Genomic DNA, 19,269 nt, shown 5'->3' with positions numbered 1-19,269 from the left:
TTGAATGTGTTTATACAGGCAGTGAGCCATAATATTCTAGAAAACTGGAAGAAATTCATTCCAAAGAGTTCATTGGAGACAATTTTTTTATTGCTGTTATTTCATTCAGCAATAACCATGTATTTTTTTACTTTGTCTCCTATTAACTTAATCACAATGTACTTTTATTTTATTTCATAAGAAGGTCTGTGTTCTTTTATTTTTACTTTTTGAATTTGGGTTGTTAAAAAGGGCATCATCCACACATCTGGATAAATGGAGTTATGGATTTTTACCTTAATTTTTCATTTAGATGTTGAATATGTGGAGATATAATTTTATTTCAGTTCTTTTATTTTTACTACTATAATAGCATCTGAGGTCCAAGCTTGACTTGTTGCTTTCTAATGACAACTGGTGATCTGGGCTTCAGTGGGATATTTAACTGAAATTTCAAATGTGTTTGAATCTGCTTTTTCTGTAAATGATTATGACTTGGGTCTGCGTTGTCTGCTATGGATTATACTATTCAAAGTTAAGAGCACATTGTTTCCTGTGATATATCAAAATATACTCTAATGCTTTAAAGTGTTCAACTTTGCTAAAATATTGCAACAAAATTAATAAAGTGAAATTGTCTTACCACCAATGGAGCCATTTTTCCAAAGCTGTGGCATGTATTGAGTGAAAAACTCTCCTCTAAGGATAAAATGATTGCCAAAGAAGTTTATTTCATAAGCATTGACTCTTCTTAAATTATTTTAAAGAATAACAGTGAGAATAATTTTTCTGATTTGAGAAAAAAGCAGTGCATTAAACTAGGCCGAGAGTAAATGACACTCCCACAATGTCACTTCATGTACAATTCATGTACTTTCTTATTATCTAGAAGATAAATTCCAAACTATTCAGATTGATGTGACTTTCCTCAATCTGGCCCTATTCTATCATTCCAACTTATTAAAGACTCTTTTATTCAGAGAAGCGAGTCTTTTCACTTCCCACATATGAATCTCATTCCAAATGTAGGACCTTGATCATCAATCCTCAGTTTTCTTTTCCTCTCTTACTCATGATTTAGAACCTAACTAAATTACTTTATATCAAGGCTTTTGCTTTCTATCTCTGTCTCTCTTTAGGTCTCTGTCTTCATCTGCTTCTCTTTATATGTTTTTTTTCTTCTTCTTCTTTTATTATCCTTTAAGTTCTGGGATACGTGTGCAGAACATGTAGGTTTGTTACATAGGTATATATGTACCATGAGGTTTGCTGCTCCTATCAACTCATCATCTGCATTAGGTATTTCTCCTTATGCTATCCCTCCCCTGGCCATCACCTGCCAACAGGTCCTGGTGTGTGACGTTCCCTTCCCTGTGTCTATGTGTTCTCATTGTTCAGCTCCCACTTATGAGTGAGAACATGCAGTGTTTGGTTTTCTGTTCCTATGTTAGTTTGCTGAGATGGTTTCCAGCTTCACCCATGTCCCTGCAAAGGAAATGAACTTAGCCTTTTTTTATGGCTGCATGATATTCCATGGTGTATATGTGCCGCATTTTCTTTATCCAGTCAATCATTGATTGTATTTGTTTGTAGTCTTTGCTTTGTATTTGATTGTATTTGTTTGTAGTCATTGATTGTATGTGTTCCAAGTCTTTGCTATTGTAAACAGTGCTGAAATAAACATACATGTGCATGTGTCTTTGTAGTAGAATGATTTATAATTTTGGGGGTATACACCCAGTAATGGGATTGCTGGATCAAATGGTATTCCTAGTTCTAGATCCTTAAGGAATTGCCACACTGTCTTCCACAATGGTTGAACTAATTTACACTCTTACCAATAGTGTAAAAGCATTCCTATTTCTTCACATCCTCTCCAGCATCTGTTGTTTCCCGACTTTTTAATGGTTGCCATTCTAACTGGAGTGAGATGATATCTCATTGTGACTTTGATTTGGATTTCTCTAATGTCCAGTGATGATGAGCTTTTTTTGTTTGTTTCTTGGACACACGAATGTCTTGTTTTGAGAAATGTCTGTTTTTGCCCACTTATTGATGGGTTCTTTGCTTTTTTCTTGTAAATTTGTTTAAGTTCCTTCTGGATTCTGGATATTAGCCCTTTGTCAAATGGATAGATTTCAAAAATATTCTTCCATTCTGTAGGTTGCCTCTTCACTCTGATGATAGCATTTTTTGCTGTGCAGAAATGCTTTAGTTTAATTAGATCCCATTTATCAGTTTTGGCTTTTGTTGCCATTGCTTTTAGTGTTTTCATCATGAAGTCTTTGCACATGCCTGTCTTCTGAATGGTATTGCCTAGGTTGTCTTCTAGGGTTTTTATGGTTTGAGGTCTTGCGTTTAAGTCTTTAATCCATCTTGAGTTAATTTTTGTGTAAGGTTTAAGGAAGGGGTCCAGTTTCAGTTTTCCCAACATCGTTTATTAAATAGAGAGTCCTTTCCCTATTGCTTGTGAAGGACCTCTTCATGGAGAACACAAACCACTTCACAAGGAGATAAGAGAGGACACACACAAATGGTTTGTGTCCATGCTATGGATAGGAAGAATCAATATCTTTATACACTTTGAAAAGGTGACTGGGTACCATTATTTCATAGGAACAGTAAAGGAATGACTTATTCATGTACCAGTGAAACTTTTGTTGTGACTCTTATCAAAATCTTCTTTAGAAAAAAACGTGAACTTGAACAATGGTATACTAGAAGAATTAACTTTTTGAAACTGACATAATAATGAAAGGCAAATTTCCCCTTCCTACATTTCCCACCAGCATCAAAAGTTATTTATTATTTATTATCTACATAGATAAAGGCTTTGAATGATATGTGCTCTAAACCAAAATAAATTTTAAAACAAGTGACCATTTTCCTTAAACCCATAACTTGTGTTTATAAAATCTTTGGCAAATGTAACCTGCACAGTTATTAATACAGAGAGAAATACTTTAAGGACAATCAATAAAGTTCTTTGGAAATAATTTTTTTTCATGCTTGAAGTGTTTTCTTCAAAGACTTTAGCTCAATTGTTTCATTTCTGTGCCTTGTAGAGTTCTCTATTGTTCATTTTCTTGGAATTACCTCCCTTCTTCCATTCACATAGACCAAATTCACTTGTCTTTCAGAGTTGTATTTGCTTCACAGATCCTTTATGAACATTTTCATGAATATTGAAATTGCTTCTTGATTTCGGTAGTAATTGTGGGCTGTATAAAGGCTTATTTGGAATTATTAATACAGAATTTTAAAAGTAGAGGAAATGTTAAGATTATCTAGTCCCATTTGTAATTCTACAATGAAAAAATTGAGAGCCACTTCCAAGCCCCTATTGTTCTATGCCTGCTTTGCATAAGCCAATTATATTAACCTGATACCTTAGCTTTACTTTTAAAAGTGATTCCCTATTCACTACATTTGTTTCTAAAATACTTTCCTATGAATATTTTTGCCGATCTCTGTGTGTATAGAACACACAGAAATCATTCATATCTATGTGCATATATTGATATATATTATATATGTGTGTATGTATATTAACCATTACAAGGATTTTCCTATCAAGTTAGGGTTAGGGTTCCCATGGGGTTAGATAGCTGCAAAAAGTCCATGTCTCAAGGAATTCCTTAGTCCCAGACAAACCGAAATATGTTGTCACCGTATATCAGGTTATTTTGTCTTCTTTGTAAACATAATTTTAATGTTTTGTTAGGGTATTGTACAACTTTTTACATAAGATTCCTAATGCTAAACATTAAGATTGTTATCCAACATTCCCTGGTTTCTACATTTTCCTAAATTTTACATCTTTAAACTGAATAACATGAAAGATTTAGGGCAAAAATTCATCTCCTAGATCTTAGCTAAATACAGTAGCCACAAGAAACATGTAGCCATTGAATACTCAAATTATTACTAATCTAAATCGATATGTACTGAAAGCATAAAATATAGCTCAGTTTTAAAGACTTGGTATTATAAAAAGAAAATAAAATGTCTTAATATTTTTGTACTGACATGTTAAAATGGTAATAGTTTGTATATACTAGGTTAAATAAATTGTGTCATTAAAATTAATTAACTTTACAAGGCAAAGTTTAGACATAAAGTACTGATTAGTGGTTGCCAGAGGTTAGGAATGTGAGGCAGGAGAGGTAGTGGCAGGTGGTTGTGGTTACAGTAGTGCAGCAGAAAGTATGTTTCTGCTGAAGGAACTGTTGCATCTTGACTGCAGTGGTGGACACATGAACTTACATGTGGTGAAACTGCATAAAACTAATTCACACACACACTCACACATACACATAAATGAATATAAGTAAAACTGGGGAAATGAGAATAAAATTGATGGATCGTATCAATATTAATATTCTGGTTGTGATATTTTACTCTATTTTTGTAAGATATTATCTGTGGGGGAAACTGGATAAAGGGTACAGGGATCTTAATATATTATTTCTTACAACTGCATGTGAATTTGCTATTATCCCAAAGTCAAATATTTAACTAAAAGTTGTACCTGTTTTTTTTTCGTTTTTGATGTTACTACTAGAAAACTTGAAATTTCATATAGGCCATGTGCTATATTTCTATGAGATAGTGCTGCCTTAGAAAAACTAGATATTTTGCACACAGAAATAGCCCACATATTTTATAGAAATAAGACACTCTTTTTTCATTCTTTACCACTCAACCCACTTTATGAAGAGATGTATAATAATTTTCCTCCTTATCAACAGATCACTATGCAATGTGAAGGGGAATATAGTAAATATTATATTCAGAGGGCATATGACACTGTTTATCCCTAGGTGTTACATCAATAAATCAAGAAATATTGTTTTTGCTTATTTTTCTCCTAAAACTTTTAAAAAATAGGAACCCTGAAATCATCCCAGTAGCTTTACACCTAAACTCCTATATAGTCCACCTGATACCCCTGCAATTTCAGAGGTTCGCTCCTGCTGAAAATCTCATCTTGGCCCCACCCAGGAGTCCAGAAGATTCTTGCGGGTTCTCTGAGTCAATGCAAAACTCTGGAGATACTGCATTAAAGTTTCAATGAGAGAAGAAAAAAACAAAAAGAAACAAAAAACAAAAAAACAGAACAAAACAAAAAACATAATAATATTCTCAGAAGGCTAAAGTCCTGCTTGTAAGACCACTAGGGCTCCATGCTGATTTCTCCTACTTGATGCTATTCCCACCTAAAACCTTCCTCTTCATTTTATTCTGAGGGCCAATCACCATTAGAGGCTGGTTTCTTTGGTATACAGTCCAATAGGCTTCCTCATTAAATGCCCATATATCTTACTATTATCTCATAATATAGTTATTTTCTAATTTTTCTTCTAGTAGCAATTTAGAATCTTTGAATGTTTCTTACCATATTTCCATTGAAATTGAACAAGCCTACTTCTATAGGTAAACTACTTTCTCTCTCCCATCAAAAGACGTTCGTTCTGGGACCGTCTTCATATATTTTGATTTAAACTAACTAGCAACTATGTGACTATTTCTCAAGCATTACTCAAGTTTTTACATAGTCCTAAATGTTTAAAAATTATCTCTTCTCAGACTTGGCAAATACTCTGAAGCATAGCTATCAATCAGCAAATTTATATTATTTTTAACAATGCCACAGTAACATTTTAAATGCAAACATCCTGACTCATTATGTTATTTGATTAAGAGACATTAGATCTGATTTATTGATTCATTTTCAAGAATATTTAAACCTTTTTGTAACCATTGTACGGCAAAAACAAATAATACAAAATAATAGAAAATACATCAAAACAAACACCACCAACAACAGAAACAAAAATTGGCAAGGGAAAGAAAAGGTAGATTATATTTGCATCCTTTATTGAGAGTCAAGGCTTATTGAGATCCAATTAATATCAACTCTATAATAAGATGGAAATGATGTTAAGTTTATATTACATCTGCCAATGTGTATACAAAATTTCAAGGTATATACAAATTGTCAAGGCTGTCTTAACTTGGCAGCCTTCTGTTTTTTAAATTCTACAGGTACCCAATAACTGATTAATTCTAGATATTCAACCATCTGGTTGGTAATGACACCCTTGATTAGACAGAGATTGTTTTTCCCCATGAGCCATTAGAGGCACACATCTGGCCATCCTTGAGTAAAACAATACCCAATGGCATGTGTTGTGCTTGAAGATAAGATGCCATGGAGGACCACAAAGATGGAGTACATTAACAGGCAGAAGGTGAGTCCCATGAAACCCTATGTAAGAGAAGGGCAAAGAAGATATAGAGTAGGGTGGAGGAAATTCACACTTGTTGAGTGTCAGCCAGTAAGCTAGAGATTTTAAATTTTTTCTCATTTAATCATCTCAATAACACTGAAAGATAGACAATATTATATCCATTCACAGATGAGGAACTGAACCTTAAGTTAAACACAGAACTCAAATAGCATTTACGTAATTTAATTAAATTCCTGCCAGACTCCAAAATTTGTGTTTTCTCTACTGTACCACAAGGTCTCCTGGGAAGATTGTTATGAAGTTCAGCCTTCAGGAAAGACAGACGATCCCTCTGCACCCTGGCTGTGAAGGAAGTGGTAACGAGGTAACATACAGGTGACTGGAAGAAGTAATTGCACAACACATGGGATTGTCCAGTTTAACAGACAAGAAGTCCCATCAACAGAAAGAAGCAGAGGCAATGACCTATATCAAATGTGGTAGCGTGTCCTATCAACTACTGCCTTTCGCATCCTGCTAGTTTTACTCATGGATGCTTTTTCCATCTCAACTAGATGGGAAATGGGCAAAAAGATATCAACAGGCTCAGTTCTCTAGACGGTGAACCTATCACCATTCCGTTGTGCCAGAGGGTAAAATCTTAGCATCTGTGAGTATGTAAGGTCACAAACTTTATATACTCCCCTGTCATGTGGTCCAGTTACTTTGATTCAGCTATTATCCTCATTTATTTCTCTATTCTAAGGGTAGAGGTTTTGACATTCTGCTCATTTTTCATCCTCTAGTTGTATTTTATCATGCCCTGATCTCTGACCTAAGCCATTGCTTCCACTCATAATAAAATGTGTAGCATCTCATTGATTTGAGTTTGAGTATAATTTACTGGTTGCACCTCACTCTGTGTTGAACCTTCTCAGACATTAATTCTTAATGTAATTCTTAACCTAATCAAGCAGAATTTACAAAATTTGCACAGTAGTTGACTACTTTAAAGAAGTTGCTCTACAGTTAGTCTAATTTTTCTATCCACCATCCTGCCTGATTCAACTTCTATGTTTTCCCTTCCCTGTTCATGTGGCTGAGGTCTTAATTCTCTATGTAGTCAAGCTTGAACAGATATAGCAAGGTCAAAATGGTTTGGCTTGAAGTATTGTGTTCAAGAGAGACATGAAAGAAGATTGCCAGCAGTTAGCTATAATCTCCCTTCAGTGTCCCCTGATAAGACACAGAAAATAGATTGCCATTGGCAATACCACAGGCAGTGTTGTTAAATTTTTGTCCTTAAGGTTTTAGGTGAATTGATCTTAAACACTTTCAAGTAGGAATTCTTCAGTAGTCTAATAGGTTATTTTTTTTCTTCAAATATTTAGGTAAAGACTTCAGCCAAAAGACATTCCATCATCTTTCTCAATGTAACGAGTCCTTATAGTACAGGTCTCAATGATAGTGTTTTGGGGGAAAACACTGTCTCCTGGTGGCATGTGCCATTCCTTATGAATCTCACGGATGCTCCCTGATTTAATTTTGATCCAATCCATTTCCACTTCCTTCTCTTACTTTGGTTCTCATGCTGTTATCTTCCAGTCAGTCACCACTGCTTCTCCCGATTTCCTGTCTGTAATCTGCCTCTTTTATACTCCTTGATGATTTTTCCTTAATGCTCCTGCTTAATCCAAGTAAAAGTGATGAGGTTGTAGTTATCCCAGTTTATCCACCCTATCATCTCATCACACAGTTTCTTTTTTGGAGTGAATGGACTGAGGTAAAATATGGCAAAGAGTGGTTGAAAGCAAAAGCTCCACCATGACCTATATTCTTTCCACTCCAGTTTGTGCTTTTCACTGTTGTTGTCTTTGACTCTACCTTCCCTACTTTGAAATACAGATGGTTATATATATACTTCTCATTGCTGAATTTCTTTCTTTCTTTTTTTTTTTCATTCATTCAGGACAGTCTTTCCATCCTGAGCAAACAGATAGTCTTGTTTCTTTGGCTCTGTAAAATGAATTATTTGATCTGAGAGTCCATAATGAATTTTTCTTGGTCTTAATTAGATCATTAAACTAGAGGTTGAGATCATAACATGTCATCCTAATGATATCTATTTAATCAAAACGTCCATTTGTTTTCATTACAGCAAGTTTAGAAAGCAATTCCAAAGTGCTTTCCAGGGTGTTAATTGGTCTTTTAGGTTTCTCCTCCTCCTCCTCCTCCCCCTCCTCCTCCCCCTCCTCCTCCTCTTCCTCCTCCTCCCCCTCCTCCTCCTTCCCCTCTTCTCTTTCCCCTCCTTCTCCTCCTCCACCTCCTGTTCCTCCTCTTCTTTCTTCTTCTTCTTCTCCTCCTCCTCCTCTCTTCCTCTTCTTCTTCCTTCCTCCTTCTCCTCTTTCTCTTTCTCCTTCTTCTTTTTAATGTGGAGGTGAAGAATCTGCCGCAATGAACAACAAAAGAGTGATCTTATTACGTCACTCACTGTATCTCCATTTCTGTCTCTCAAAATGCTTCTATTTTTTAATGTTCATCCTAAATTTAACTATTTTAAACAATTTTGGACAAGAGTTATATACAATTTTTCTACACTCCATTTATTTACTCATCAGGAATATGGCTAACAAAGAAAACCCCTCTAGCCAATGAAACCTTAATGTCTCTTTCAGGAATAGACTTAGTTGGCTGTGTGGGTAGTTCTTTCAGCAGAGAGGAGGAAGCGTGCCAGAATGACTGCAAAATGAGCTCACATAACAGATAGGAGGTGAGTCCTGGTTACTTTTTTACAGTAAGATCTGACGTATGCTTGAAACTTGGATTACTCAAAGTTTTGTCACAAACCAGTAGCAAGACCATCACCTGAAAACTTGTTATACACATAAAATTGTCAGTCCCACACCAGATCTACTGAATCAGAAACTCTGTAAATGGTTCTAGGTGATTCTGAAGATACGCTAACGTTTGAGAATAAATGCTTTAGAAGACTGGACCTATTGAGGTGTGGCCAAGATGACTGACTAGAAACAGCTGTGATCAGAGGCTCTCCTAGAAAATAACCATAATTAGGGTATGAATTCTTCACCAGCAACCAAGGTATCCAGGTTGTTTCATTGAAACTGACTAGGTGGCTGATGTGACCCATGGAGAGGAAGAAAGAGTAGTGTGGTGCAGTGGCCCACCTGAGAGCCACATGGGGCAGAAGAGCCCCCACCCCCCAGCCAAGGGAAGTGGTGAGTGAGCATGCTACCCAGCCAGGGAAATCATGCTTTTTCCGTAAAACGGTGCAGCCCTCGGATCCGAAGATCCCACTCATGATCCCACACCACCAAGGCCTAGGGCCCTAACCTCAGAGCTGAACACATTCTCAACAGCCTCTCAGCTAGAATCTGCAAAGGCCTGCCAAGATCCCAAGGGAAGGAGCGACCAGCACCACAGCTGCAACTGCCTTAAGCCATTTGAGATCCTTGGGGAAGGGGCAGCAGCCAGCACTGGGACTCACAGCTGCATAATACTCTAAGCTCCCTGGGCAGGAGAAGGGTGGCATCCATCTCTATAGCTCTAGGCCACAGTTTTCCCCAGCTGGAACTGGGGAGACAGGATGGTTTGGTCCCAAGATGTGTCCCTTACAGCCCAACACAATGGCTGTGGCAGACTGCAGCCAGAGTGCCTCTTCAGGCCTGACCCTGACTCATCCTTCCTCACTGAACAGGGCTTCCCTGCAGGAACTCCAGTAACTCCAGCTGGAGGCTTAGGGAAAGAACCCAGATTTCCCTGGGTCTGAGTCCCTAGAGGGACAATAGCCAAATTGATCAAGCAAAAGAAACAATATCAGTTTGAAGACCACCTTGCTGACATAAGGCATGCAGACAAGATTAGAGAAAAAAAGAATAAAAAAGAATAAACAAAGCCTTCAAGAAATATGGGGCTTTGTAAAAAGACGAAACAGACCATTGATAGGGGTACCTGAAGGAGATGGGGAGAGTGGAAATGAGCTGAAAAACACACCTCAGGATGTTATCTGGGAGAAGTTCCCTAACCTAGCAAGACAGGCCAATATGCAAATTCAGGAAATTCAGAGAACAACACTAAGATACTCCATGGGAAGATCAACCCCAAGACACATAATATTTAGATTCTCCAAGATTTAGGGGCAGCCAGAGAGAAAGGCCAGGTCATCTACAAAGGGAAGCCCAACAGACTAACAGTGGATCTCTCGGTAGATACTCTACAAGCCAGAAGATATCAGAGGCCAATATTCAACATGCTAAATATGGAAAGGAAAAACTGGTACTAGCCACTGCAAAAATGTACCAAAATAAAAAGACCAATGCCACTATGAAGAAACTGCATCAACTAGTGTGCAAAAAACCAGATAGCATCATGATGACAGGAACAAATTCACACTTAACTATGCTGACTTTGAAGGTAAATGGGCTAAATGTTCCAATTAAAAGACACAGATTGGCAAATTGGATAGAGTCAAGACCCATTGGCCTGCTAAATGTAGGAGATCCATCTCACATGCAAAGATACATATAGATTCAAAATAGAGGGATTGAGGAAAATTCACCAAGCAAATGAAAAGCAAATAATAATAATAATAATAAAACATTTTTTAAAAGCAGGGGTTGCACACCTAGTCTCTGACAAAACAGACTTTAAACCAACAAAGATCAAAACAGATGAAGAAGGGCATTATGTAATAACAAAGGGATCAATTCAACAAGAAGAGCTAATTATTGTAAATATACATGCACTCAATACAGAAGCACTCAAACTCATAAAGCAAGTTCTTAGAGACTTACAATGAGGGTTAAACTCCCAAAAAACAATAGTGGGAGACTTTAACACCCCACTCTCAATGTTAGATCGACAAGACGGAAAATTAAGGATATTCAGGACTTGAATTCGACTCTGGATGAAGCAGACCTAATACATATCTACAGAAATATCCACCCCAAATCAACAGAATATACATTCTTCTCAGTACCACATCACACTAATTCTAAAATTTACCACGTAATTGGAAGTAAAACGTGCCTCAACAAATGCAAAATAACTGAAATCATAATAACCAGTCTCTCAGACCACAGGGCAAATCAAATTAGAACCAGGATTAAGATATTCACTCAAAACCACACAATTACATGGATATTGAACAACCTAGTCCTGAATGACCTCTGGGTAAATAATGAAATTAAGGCAGAAATCAAGTTCTTTGAAACCAATGAGAACAAAGAGACTCGTACCATAATCTCTGGAACACAGCTAAAGCAGTGTTAAGAGGGAAATTTATAGCACTAAATACCCACACCAGAAAACTAGAAAGATCTCAAATCAACACCCTAACATCATACTTAAAAGAGTTAGAGAGGCAAGATAAAACTAATCCGAAAGCTAGCAGAAGATAAGAAATAACTAAGATTAAAGCAGAATTGAAGGAGATAGAGACACAAAAAACCCTCCAAAAAAAAAAAAAAAAAAAAAATCAATGAATTCAGGAGCTGTTTTTTTGAAAAAGTTGACAAAATATAGACCACTAGCTAGACTAGTAAACAAGAAAAGAGAGAAGAATCAAATAGAAACAATAAAAAATGATAAAAGGGATATCACCACTGACCCCACAGAAATGCAAACTACTGTCAGAGAATAGTATAAACACTTCTATGCAAAGAAACTAGAAAATCTAGAAGAAACAGATAAATTCCTGGACACATACACACTCTCAAGACTAAAACAGGATGAAGTCAACTCTCTGAATAGATCAATAACAAGTTCTGAAATTAAGGCAGTAATTTACAACCTACCAATTACATACACAAGAAAAGCCCAGGATCAGACGAATTCACAGCTGAATTCTACCAGAGGTACAAAGAGAGGAGCTGGTACCTTCCAAAACTATTCCAAATAATTGAATAGAAGGGACTCCTTCCTAACACATTTTATGAAGCCAGCATCATCCTGATACCAGAACCTGTCAGACACATAACAACAACAACAAAAAAGAAAAATAGAAAACTTCAGACCAGTATCCCTGATGAATATTGATGTGAATTTCCTAATAAAACACTGGCAAACCAAATCCAGCAGCACATCAAAATCATATCCACTACAATCAAGACAGCTTTATCCCTGGGATGCAAGGCTGGTTCAACATACGCAAATCAACAAACATAATCTGTCACACAAACAGAACCAAAGAGAAAACTACATGATTATCTCAATAGATGCAGAAAAGGCCTTCAATAAAATTCATCATCTCTTCATGTTAAAAACTCTCAATAAACTAGGTACTGATGGAATATATCTCAAAATAATAAGAGCTACTTATGACAAACCCACAGCCAATATCAAATTGAATGGGCAAAAGCTGGAAGCATTCCCTTTGAAAACCAGTACGAGACAAGGATGCCCTTGATCACTACTCCTATTCAACATAGTATTGGAGGTTCTGGCCAGGGCAATTGGGCAAGAGAAAGAAATAAAGGGTATTCAAATAGAAAGAGAGGAAGTCAAATTGTCTCTGTTTTCAGATGACATGATTTTATATTTACCAAAACCCATTATGTCAGCTCAAAAACTTAAGCTGATAACCAACTTCAGCAAAGTCTCAGTATACAAAATCAATGTACAAAAATCACAAGCATTCCATTACAACAAAAATAGGCAAACAGAGAGCCAAACCATGAGTGAACTTCCTATCACAACTGCTATAAAAAGAATAAAATACCAAGGAATATAGCTAACAAGGGAAGTTAAGAATCTTTTCAAGGAGAACTACAAACCACTGCTCAAGGAAATATAAGAGGAAATAAACAAATGGAAAAACATTCTATCCTTATGGATAGGAAGAATAAATATGAAAACTGCCATACTGCACAAAGTAATTTATAGATTCAATGCTATTCCTGCCAAACTAACATTGACATTCTTTACAGAATTAGAAATAACTACTTTAAATTTCATATGAAATCAAAGAGCCTGTATATCAGAGACAATCCTATGCAAAAAGAACAAAGCAGGAGACATCACACTACCTGACTTCAAACTATACTACAGGGCTACAGTAAACAAAACAGCATTGTGCTGGTACCAAAACAGACATATAGATGAACAGAACAGAACAGAGACCTCAGAAATAACATTACACATCTACAACCAGTTGATCTTCAACAAATGTGACAAAAACAAGCAATGAGGAAAGTATCCCCTATTTAATAAATGTACTGGAAAACTGTCTAGCCATATGCAAAAAACTGAAACTGGACTAATTCCTTACACCTTTTACAAAAATTAACTCAAGATGGATTAAAGACTTAAATGTAAAACCCAAAACCATGAAAATCCTAGAAGAAAACCTAGGCAATACCACTTATGACATAAGCATGGGCAAAGACTTCATGATGAAAATACCAAAAACAGTTGCAACAAAAGACAAAATTGATAAATGGGATCTAATTAAACTAAAGAGCTTCTGCAGCACAGCAAAAGATACTATAATCAGATTGAACAGGCAACCTACAGAATGGGAGAAGATTCTTGCAATCAACGCATCTAACAAAGTTGTAATATCCAAATTCACTAGGAACTTAAATTTACAAGAAAAATAAACGTCAAAAAGTGGGCAAAGGATATGAACAGACACTTCTCAAAAGAAGACATTTACATGGCCAACAATTGTGAAAAAAAGCTCAACATCACTAATCATTAGAGAAATGCAAATCAAAAAAACACAGTGAGATACTGTCTCAAGCTAGTCAGAACAGTGATTATTTAAAAGTCAAGGAACAATAGGCTGTGGAGAAATAGGAATGTTTTTATACTGTTGATGGGAATGAAAATTAGTTCAACCATTGTGGAAGACAATATGGTTATTCCTCATCAATCTAGAACCAGAAATACTTTGACCCAGCAATCCCATTACTGGATATATTCCCAAAATAATATAAATCATTCTACTATAAAGATACATGCACACATATGTTTATGGCAGCAATAGCATGGTACCACCCCAAATGTCCATCAATGATAGACTGGATGCAGAAAATGTGGTACACATACACCATCGAATGCTACACAGCCATAAGAAGGAATGAGATCATGTTCCTTGCAGGGACATGGATAAAGCTAGAAGCCATCATCCTCAGCAAACTAACACAGGAACAGAAAACCAGACACCACATATTCTCACTCCTAAGTGTGAGTTGAACAATGAGAACACATGGACGCAAGGAAGGTTACGACACACACTGGGGCCAGTTGAGGGATATGGAGCCAGGGGAGGAAATTTAGAGGATGCCTCAATAGGTGCAGCAAACCACCATGGCCCATGAATACCTATGTAACAAATCTGCACATTCTGCACACGTATCCTGGAACTTGAAGTAAAATTTAAAAAAAAAAAGAAGAAGAAGAATGGACCTATTAATCACCTGCTGGCTATATAAAGTGTTAACGTGTGCCTAACCATACACATGTACATGTTTGGTGGTATTTTTAACATAAGCTCACAAGGCTTCCAATTATCATTGCTTTTTGGTATTCATGTCCTTGAGTAATTCACTCCCCTTGAGCATAAGCTGGATGTAGAGACTTGCCTAGAATAAAGTATGGTCATAATTGGAATACAAAAGAGTGTGATTTCCATCTTTCCAGCAGCACTCTGTTTCTGGATTTTCTTTCCTGCTGTTCTGATGAAGCAAGCTGGAGAGTCACATGTGGTGAGGAACTGCGGGCAGCCTCTGAACAATTACCAGCAAGGAACAGAGATAGGTCCTCAGTCCAACAGTCTGGGAGGAACTGAATTCTGCCTACAACCATGTGAATGAGCTTTGAAGTGAATCCTTTCCAAGTCAGGCATTTGCATGAGTCTGAAACCCTGGCCCAAAGCTTGATTGCAGCCTTGTTATAGACCCTGAAACAGAGGACCCAGTTAATCTATGTCAAGATTCTTGACTCACAGAAATGTTGAGATAATCAATATGTGTCATAGATGTGTGCTGTTTTAACATGATAAATTGTAGGCAATTTATTATACAATGGTAGATAATACACACAGACCCACACACATTACACACATATATATATGCTTTACTTGGTTAGTATTGTAATTATCCTCAATGCATATTTAATGAACACATGTTGCATTAAGCATTTGCCTCTCTACTCTCTACTGTAAATATTGTCTGCCCTTAAATATTGCCTGTAAATATTGCCTGCCTCTCTACTGGCTACAGAAATATTGCCTGCCCTTAAAGAAGTAACATTCCTTTAAAAAAAAAAAAAATATATATATATATATATATATATATTTTATTGCACTTTAGGATCTGGGGTACATGTGCAAAACATGCAGGATTGTTGTATATGTACATACATGGCAATGTGGTTTGCTGCCTCTATCCCCCGTCACCTATATCTGGCATTTCTCACCTTGTTATTTCTCCCCAACCTCCCTACCCCCTGCTGTCCCTCCTCTATTCCCCCCCAAAAGACCCCAGTGTGTGATGCTCCCCTCTCTGTGTCCATGTGTTTTCATTGTTCAACACATGCCTATGTGTGAGAACATGCGGTGTTTTTCTGTTCTTGTGTCAGTTTGCTGAGAATGATGGTTTCCAGATTCATCCATGTCCCTACAAAGGACACGAACTCATCATTTATGGCCGCATGGTATTCTATGATGTATATGTGCCACATTTTCCTTGTCCAGTCTATCATTGATGGGCATTTGGGTTGGTTCCAGGTCTTTGCTATTGTAAACAGTGCTGCAATGAACATACGTGTGCATGTGTCTTTATGATAGAATGATTTATAATCCTTTGGATATATAACCAGTAATGGGATTGCTGGATCAAATGGAATTTCTAATTCTAGGTCCTTTAGGAATCGCCACACTGTCTTCCACAATGGTTGAACTAATTTACACTCCCATCAACAGTGTAAAAGTGTTCCTATTTCTCCATATCCTCTCCAGCATCTGTTGTCTCCAGATTTTTTAATGATCACCATTCTAACTGGCATGAGACAGTATCAAACATTCCTTTTTTAAGAAATAGAAATCTTTATGCATGTGACATACTTAGAACATAATACTAGGTAATAAAAAACAAAACTTCAAGTTTAATAGAAAAATTTTAAAACTATAATGGTATAAACAGTAAAAAGAAGTGAGGGAAGAGTGTTATCTGTTTGTCAGTAAACAATCATACATGAAGCAATATCTATGAGCCAAAATTAATTTTCACACTAATCTTAATAAGTATGTACTGTTAACCCTATTTTCCAGGTGAAAAAGCAGCAACTGGTTTAAACAGGCTAAAGAAGTTTGCCAAGTTGGTACATAGTAGAGCCGGGTTTCAAACGCAGGTTGTTAGACTCCTGACCACTCACCTTTAACTACTGCAACATCTTAACTCCATTATGTAGAGATGGCATTTATCCTGTCTCCAAATGTGCTTATATATGTACATTTTCCAGGAAAATATATACATATATACATGCACACATATAAATGTATATATATGCACAGGTATATGCACATTATACATATAATACATATATATGCATATGTATATAAATAAATGCCGAGAGAGAGAGAGAGAGAGAGAGAGAGATGCAAAATGACAGAAACTTTTTTTTTAACAATTAATGAAAGGATGACCTAACTGAAGATGAGGATGAAGAAAAATTGAATAGTGATTCTTATCTCTTTGTTTATCTGTCCCAGACACTTTTCATCTACTTCTTATGGGATTTTTCTTTGCTTGGAAATTGTTTCGTTATTCTACATGAAAGTATTTTGTTTCCTATTGAACAGTGAAATAAATATTCAATCAAAAATTGAGAAGATTCATTCAAAGTTGTCTTTCTCTAAATAAAAGTTCATTGCCATGCTCCTCAGGTGTTGATCTACAGTTGAATTACCTGGAGAAGTTTTTAAACCTACCAATGCCTAGGCTGCATCTGGCCTAGGCTTATTCTGTAATTGTGAAGTGAGACCTAGAATCTGGGATTCTGCTTGTTTACTGATTCCCCAGATGATTTTTATGGACAGCAAATTTTGAGACATTTATTTATTTTTAGCATAAGGAAAATGCTTTAACAGTTCTACACAAACAGTCATTTTAGCCCCAAGGCAAATGAAATATGAACAAATTAAATGAATATTTAAATTAAGTGGGGGAGGACTATAGGCCTTGTTATTGTAGCCAAGATTATACGTATATTATTTTAGTTTCGAGTTACAGGTTCTTTTTGATTCTTTCATTGAGATATAAAATATACTGAAGATTGATTTGAGAAAATCAGATTGCAAGACTGAGAGAAAAATGCCCAGTGTTAATTAAGGGTTGGTTATATTTGGTATCACTTGGACTAATTGAAGTACACTGGTCTTTGTTAACTGGGTCAGCCAGGGGTCAAGAGAACAGGTGGTTGAGCAAAATTTCATAAGCACCTGTTTAATATTTGGCTCTGCAATTTCCCCGAAGTTGATCAAAGTGAGGATATGATCATTACCCAAAGATTGTTTAGAGAGATTGAGCCTTGACTGATGAAAAAGGAGCTAATTAGAAACTCACCCTTCCAATCTGGAAAGTGATGAAGTTTAAATAAGACTGGCAAGCAATGAGCTGACCTGATAAAACTGGTCTCTTGCTACTGCTCTTGTCCCTCCTACAATGGAACTTTTCTGTACACTTTTTTCTAATTAAATTATCCACTTTCTCTAGAAGCTCATACACTTTTGCTTTCTATTTCTATTTTCTTCTCCTTTTTGAATAACTGGATTTAACATTGTCTCACACTCTTTCAAAATCCTAATACATCACATACATTGGTTATCCTGAAATACACACAGATGTATTTCCTTTAATATCCCTAATAGGTTATTTTTAAAAATCGCATATAAGTCATATAGCTTTGATTTTAATAGTTGGCTAGCCATATAGTCTACCAATATCACTTTCCGGGAAGAACTTTAATAGTAGGCAATGTGATTAGTTTACAAGACAGAATACTTATGTAACTAATACAGGTATTAAAAAGATATGAATTGGGAATTCAATGTATGATGGAAATTAGTCATAAAATATCTATTCTTAATCTCAACAACTAGATAGGGAAACATTTTTTGAATAAAATATTATAAAAACACAATATAGAGATATCTCAGAATGAGTTTAAATATTAAGTAATGATTGACAGAATATATTGAAAATTTGCATATTTTCTCACTGGAATTAATGTATTTTTTAAACAAGCAGCATGCAATATGTGATTTAAACTGGCAAATCATAATAAGTTTTCTTTTCTAAATAATTAAAACAAATTAGAGATGGTAATGTTATTCTGCTTTCATCCATTCCTAAATTAGTTTTAAAAATAATCACCATAGTTTGTCAAGAATTGCTAGGCTGTAAGCAAGACAACCACTGGAAGAAAAACCTGATGATGATGATGTTTTTAAACATTTTATTAGAAAATTATATGACAAACCTTATACATTACAGGATATTTAAAATAACAAAAACATAAACTACAAGGAAATTTTAAAAATGCAATTTACCTTACATTTTCTTTTATTGCTCATATAATTGCTTCAACAAGTATTTATTGAGGAATTATTTAATTCAGTAGGGATATGTAGGAGAATTAAAAGAAATAAAAACCATGTCCTCACAGCACTTACATTCTGGTGGATTAAAAGTGGTAAATTTCATATAGAGAAAGATGAAACACTCCTTTTTTTTCAACATTTATTTTAACTTCCGGATGTGCAGGATGTGCAGTTTTGTTACATAGGTAAACGTGTGCCATGGTGGTTTGCGCACAGATCAACCCATCCCCTATTATTAAGTCCAGCATCCATTAGCTATTCTTCCTGATGCTCTCCCTTCCCCAACCCGGAACAGGCCCTAGTGTGTGTGTGCACCACATTTCCATGTGTTCTCATTGTTCAGCTCCCCGGACAAACATTTTAATGCAGAGTAACCAGCTTTGTCAAGGGAAAAGTGTGGCCAACAAACTAGTAAACCAATAAAATGTCTCAAGA

Source organism: Aotus nancymaae, unplaced genomic scaffold (genome assembly GCF_030222135.1).
Source record: "Aotus nancymaae isolate 86718 unplaced genomic scaffold, 86718_ANA_hifiasm-v0.15.2.pri h1tg000020l, whole genome shotgun sequence".
In the NCBI taxonomy this organism is placed as follows: Eukaryota; Metazoa; Chordata; class Mammalia; order Primates; family Aotidae; genus Aotus; species Aotus nancymaae.
The sequence above is the reverse complement of the archived record's forward strand: the minus strand, read 5'-3'. Positions refer to the sequence as shown.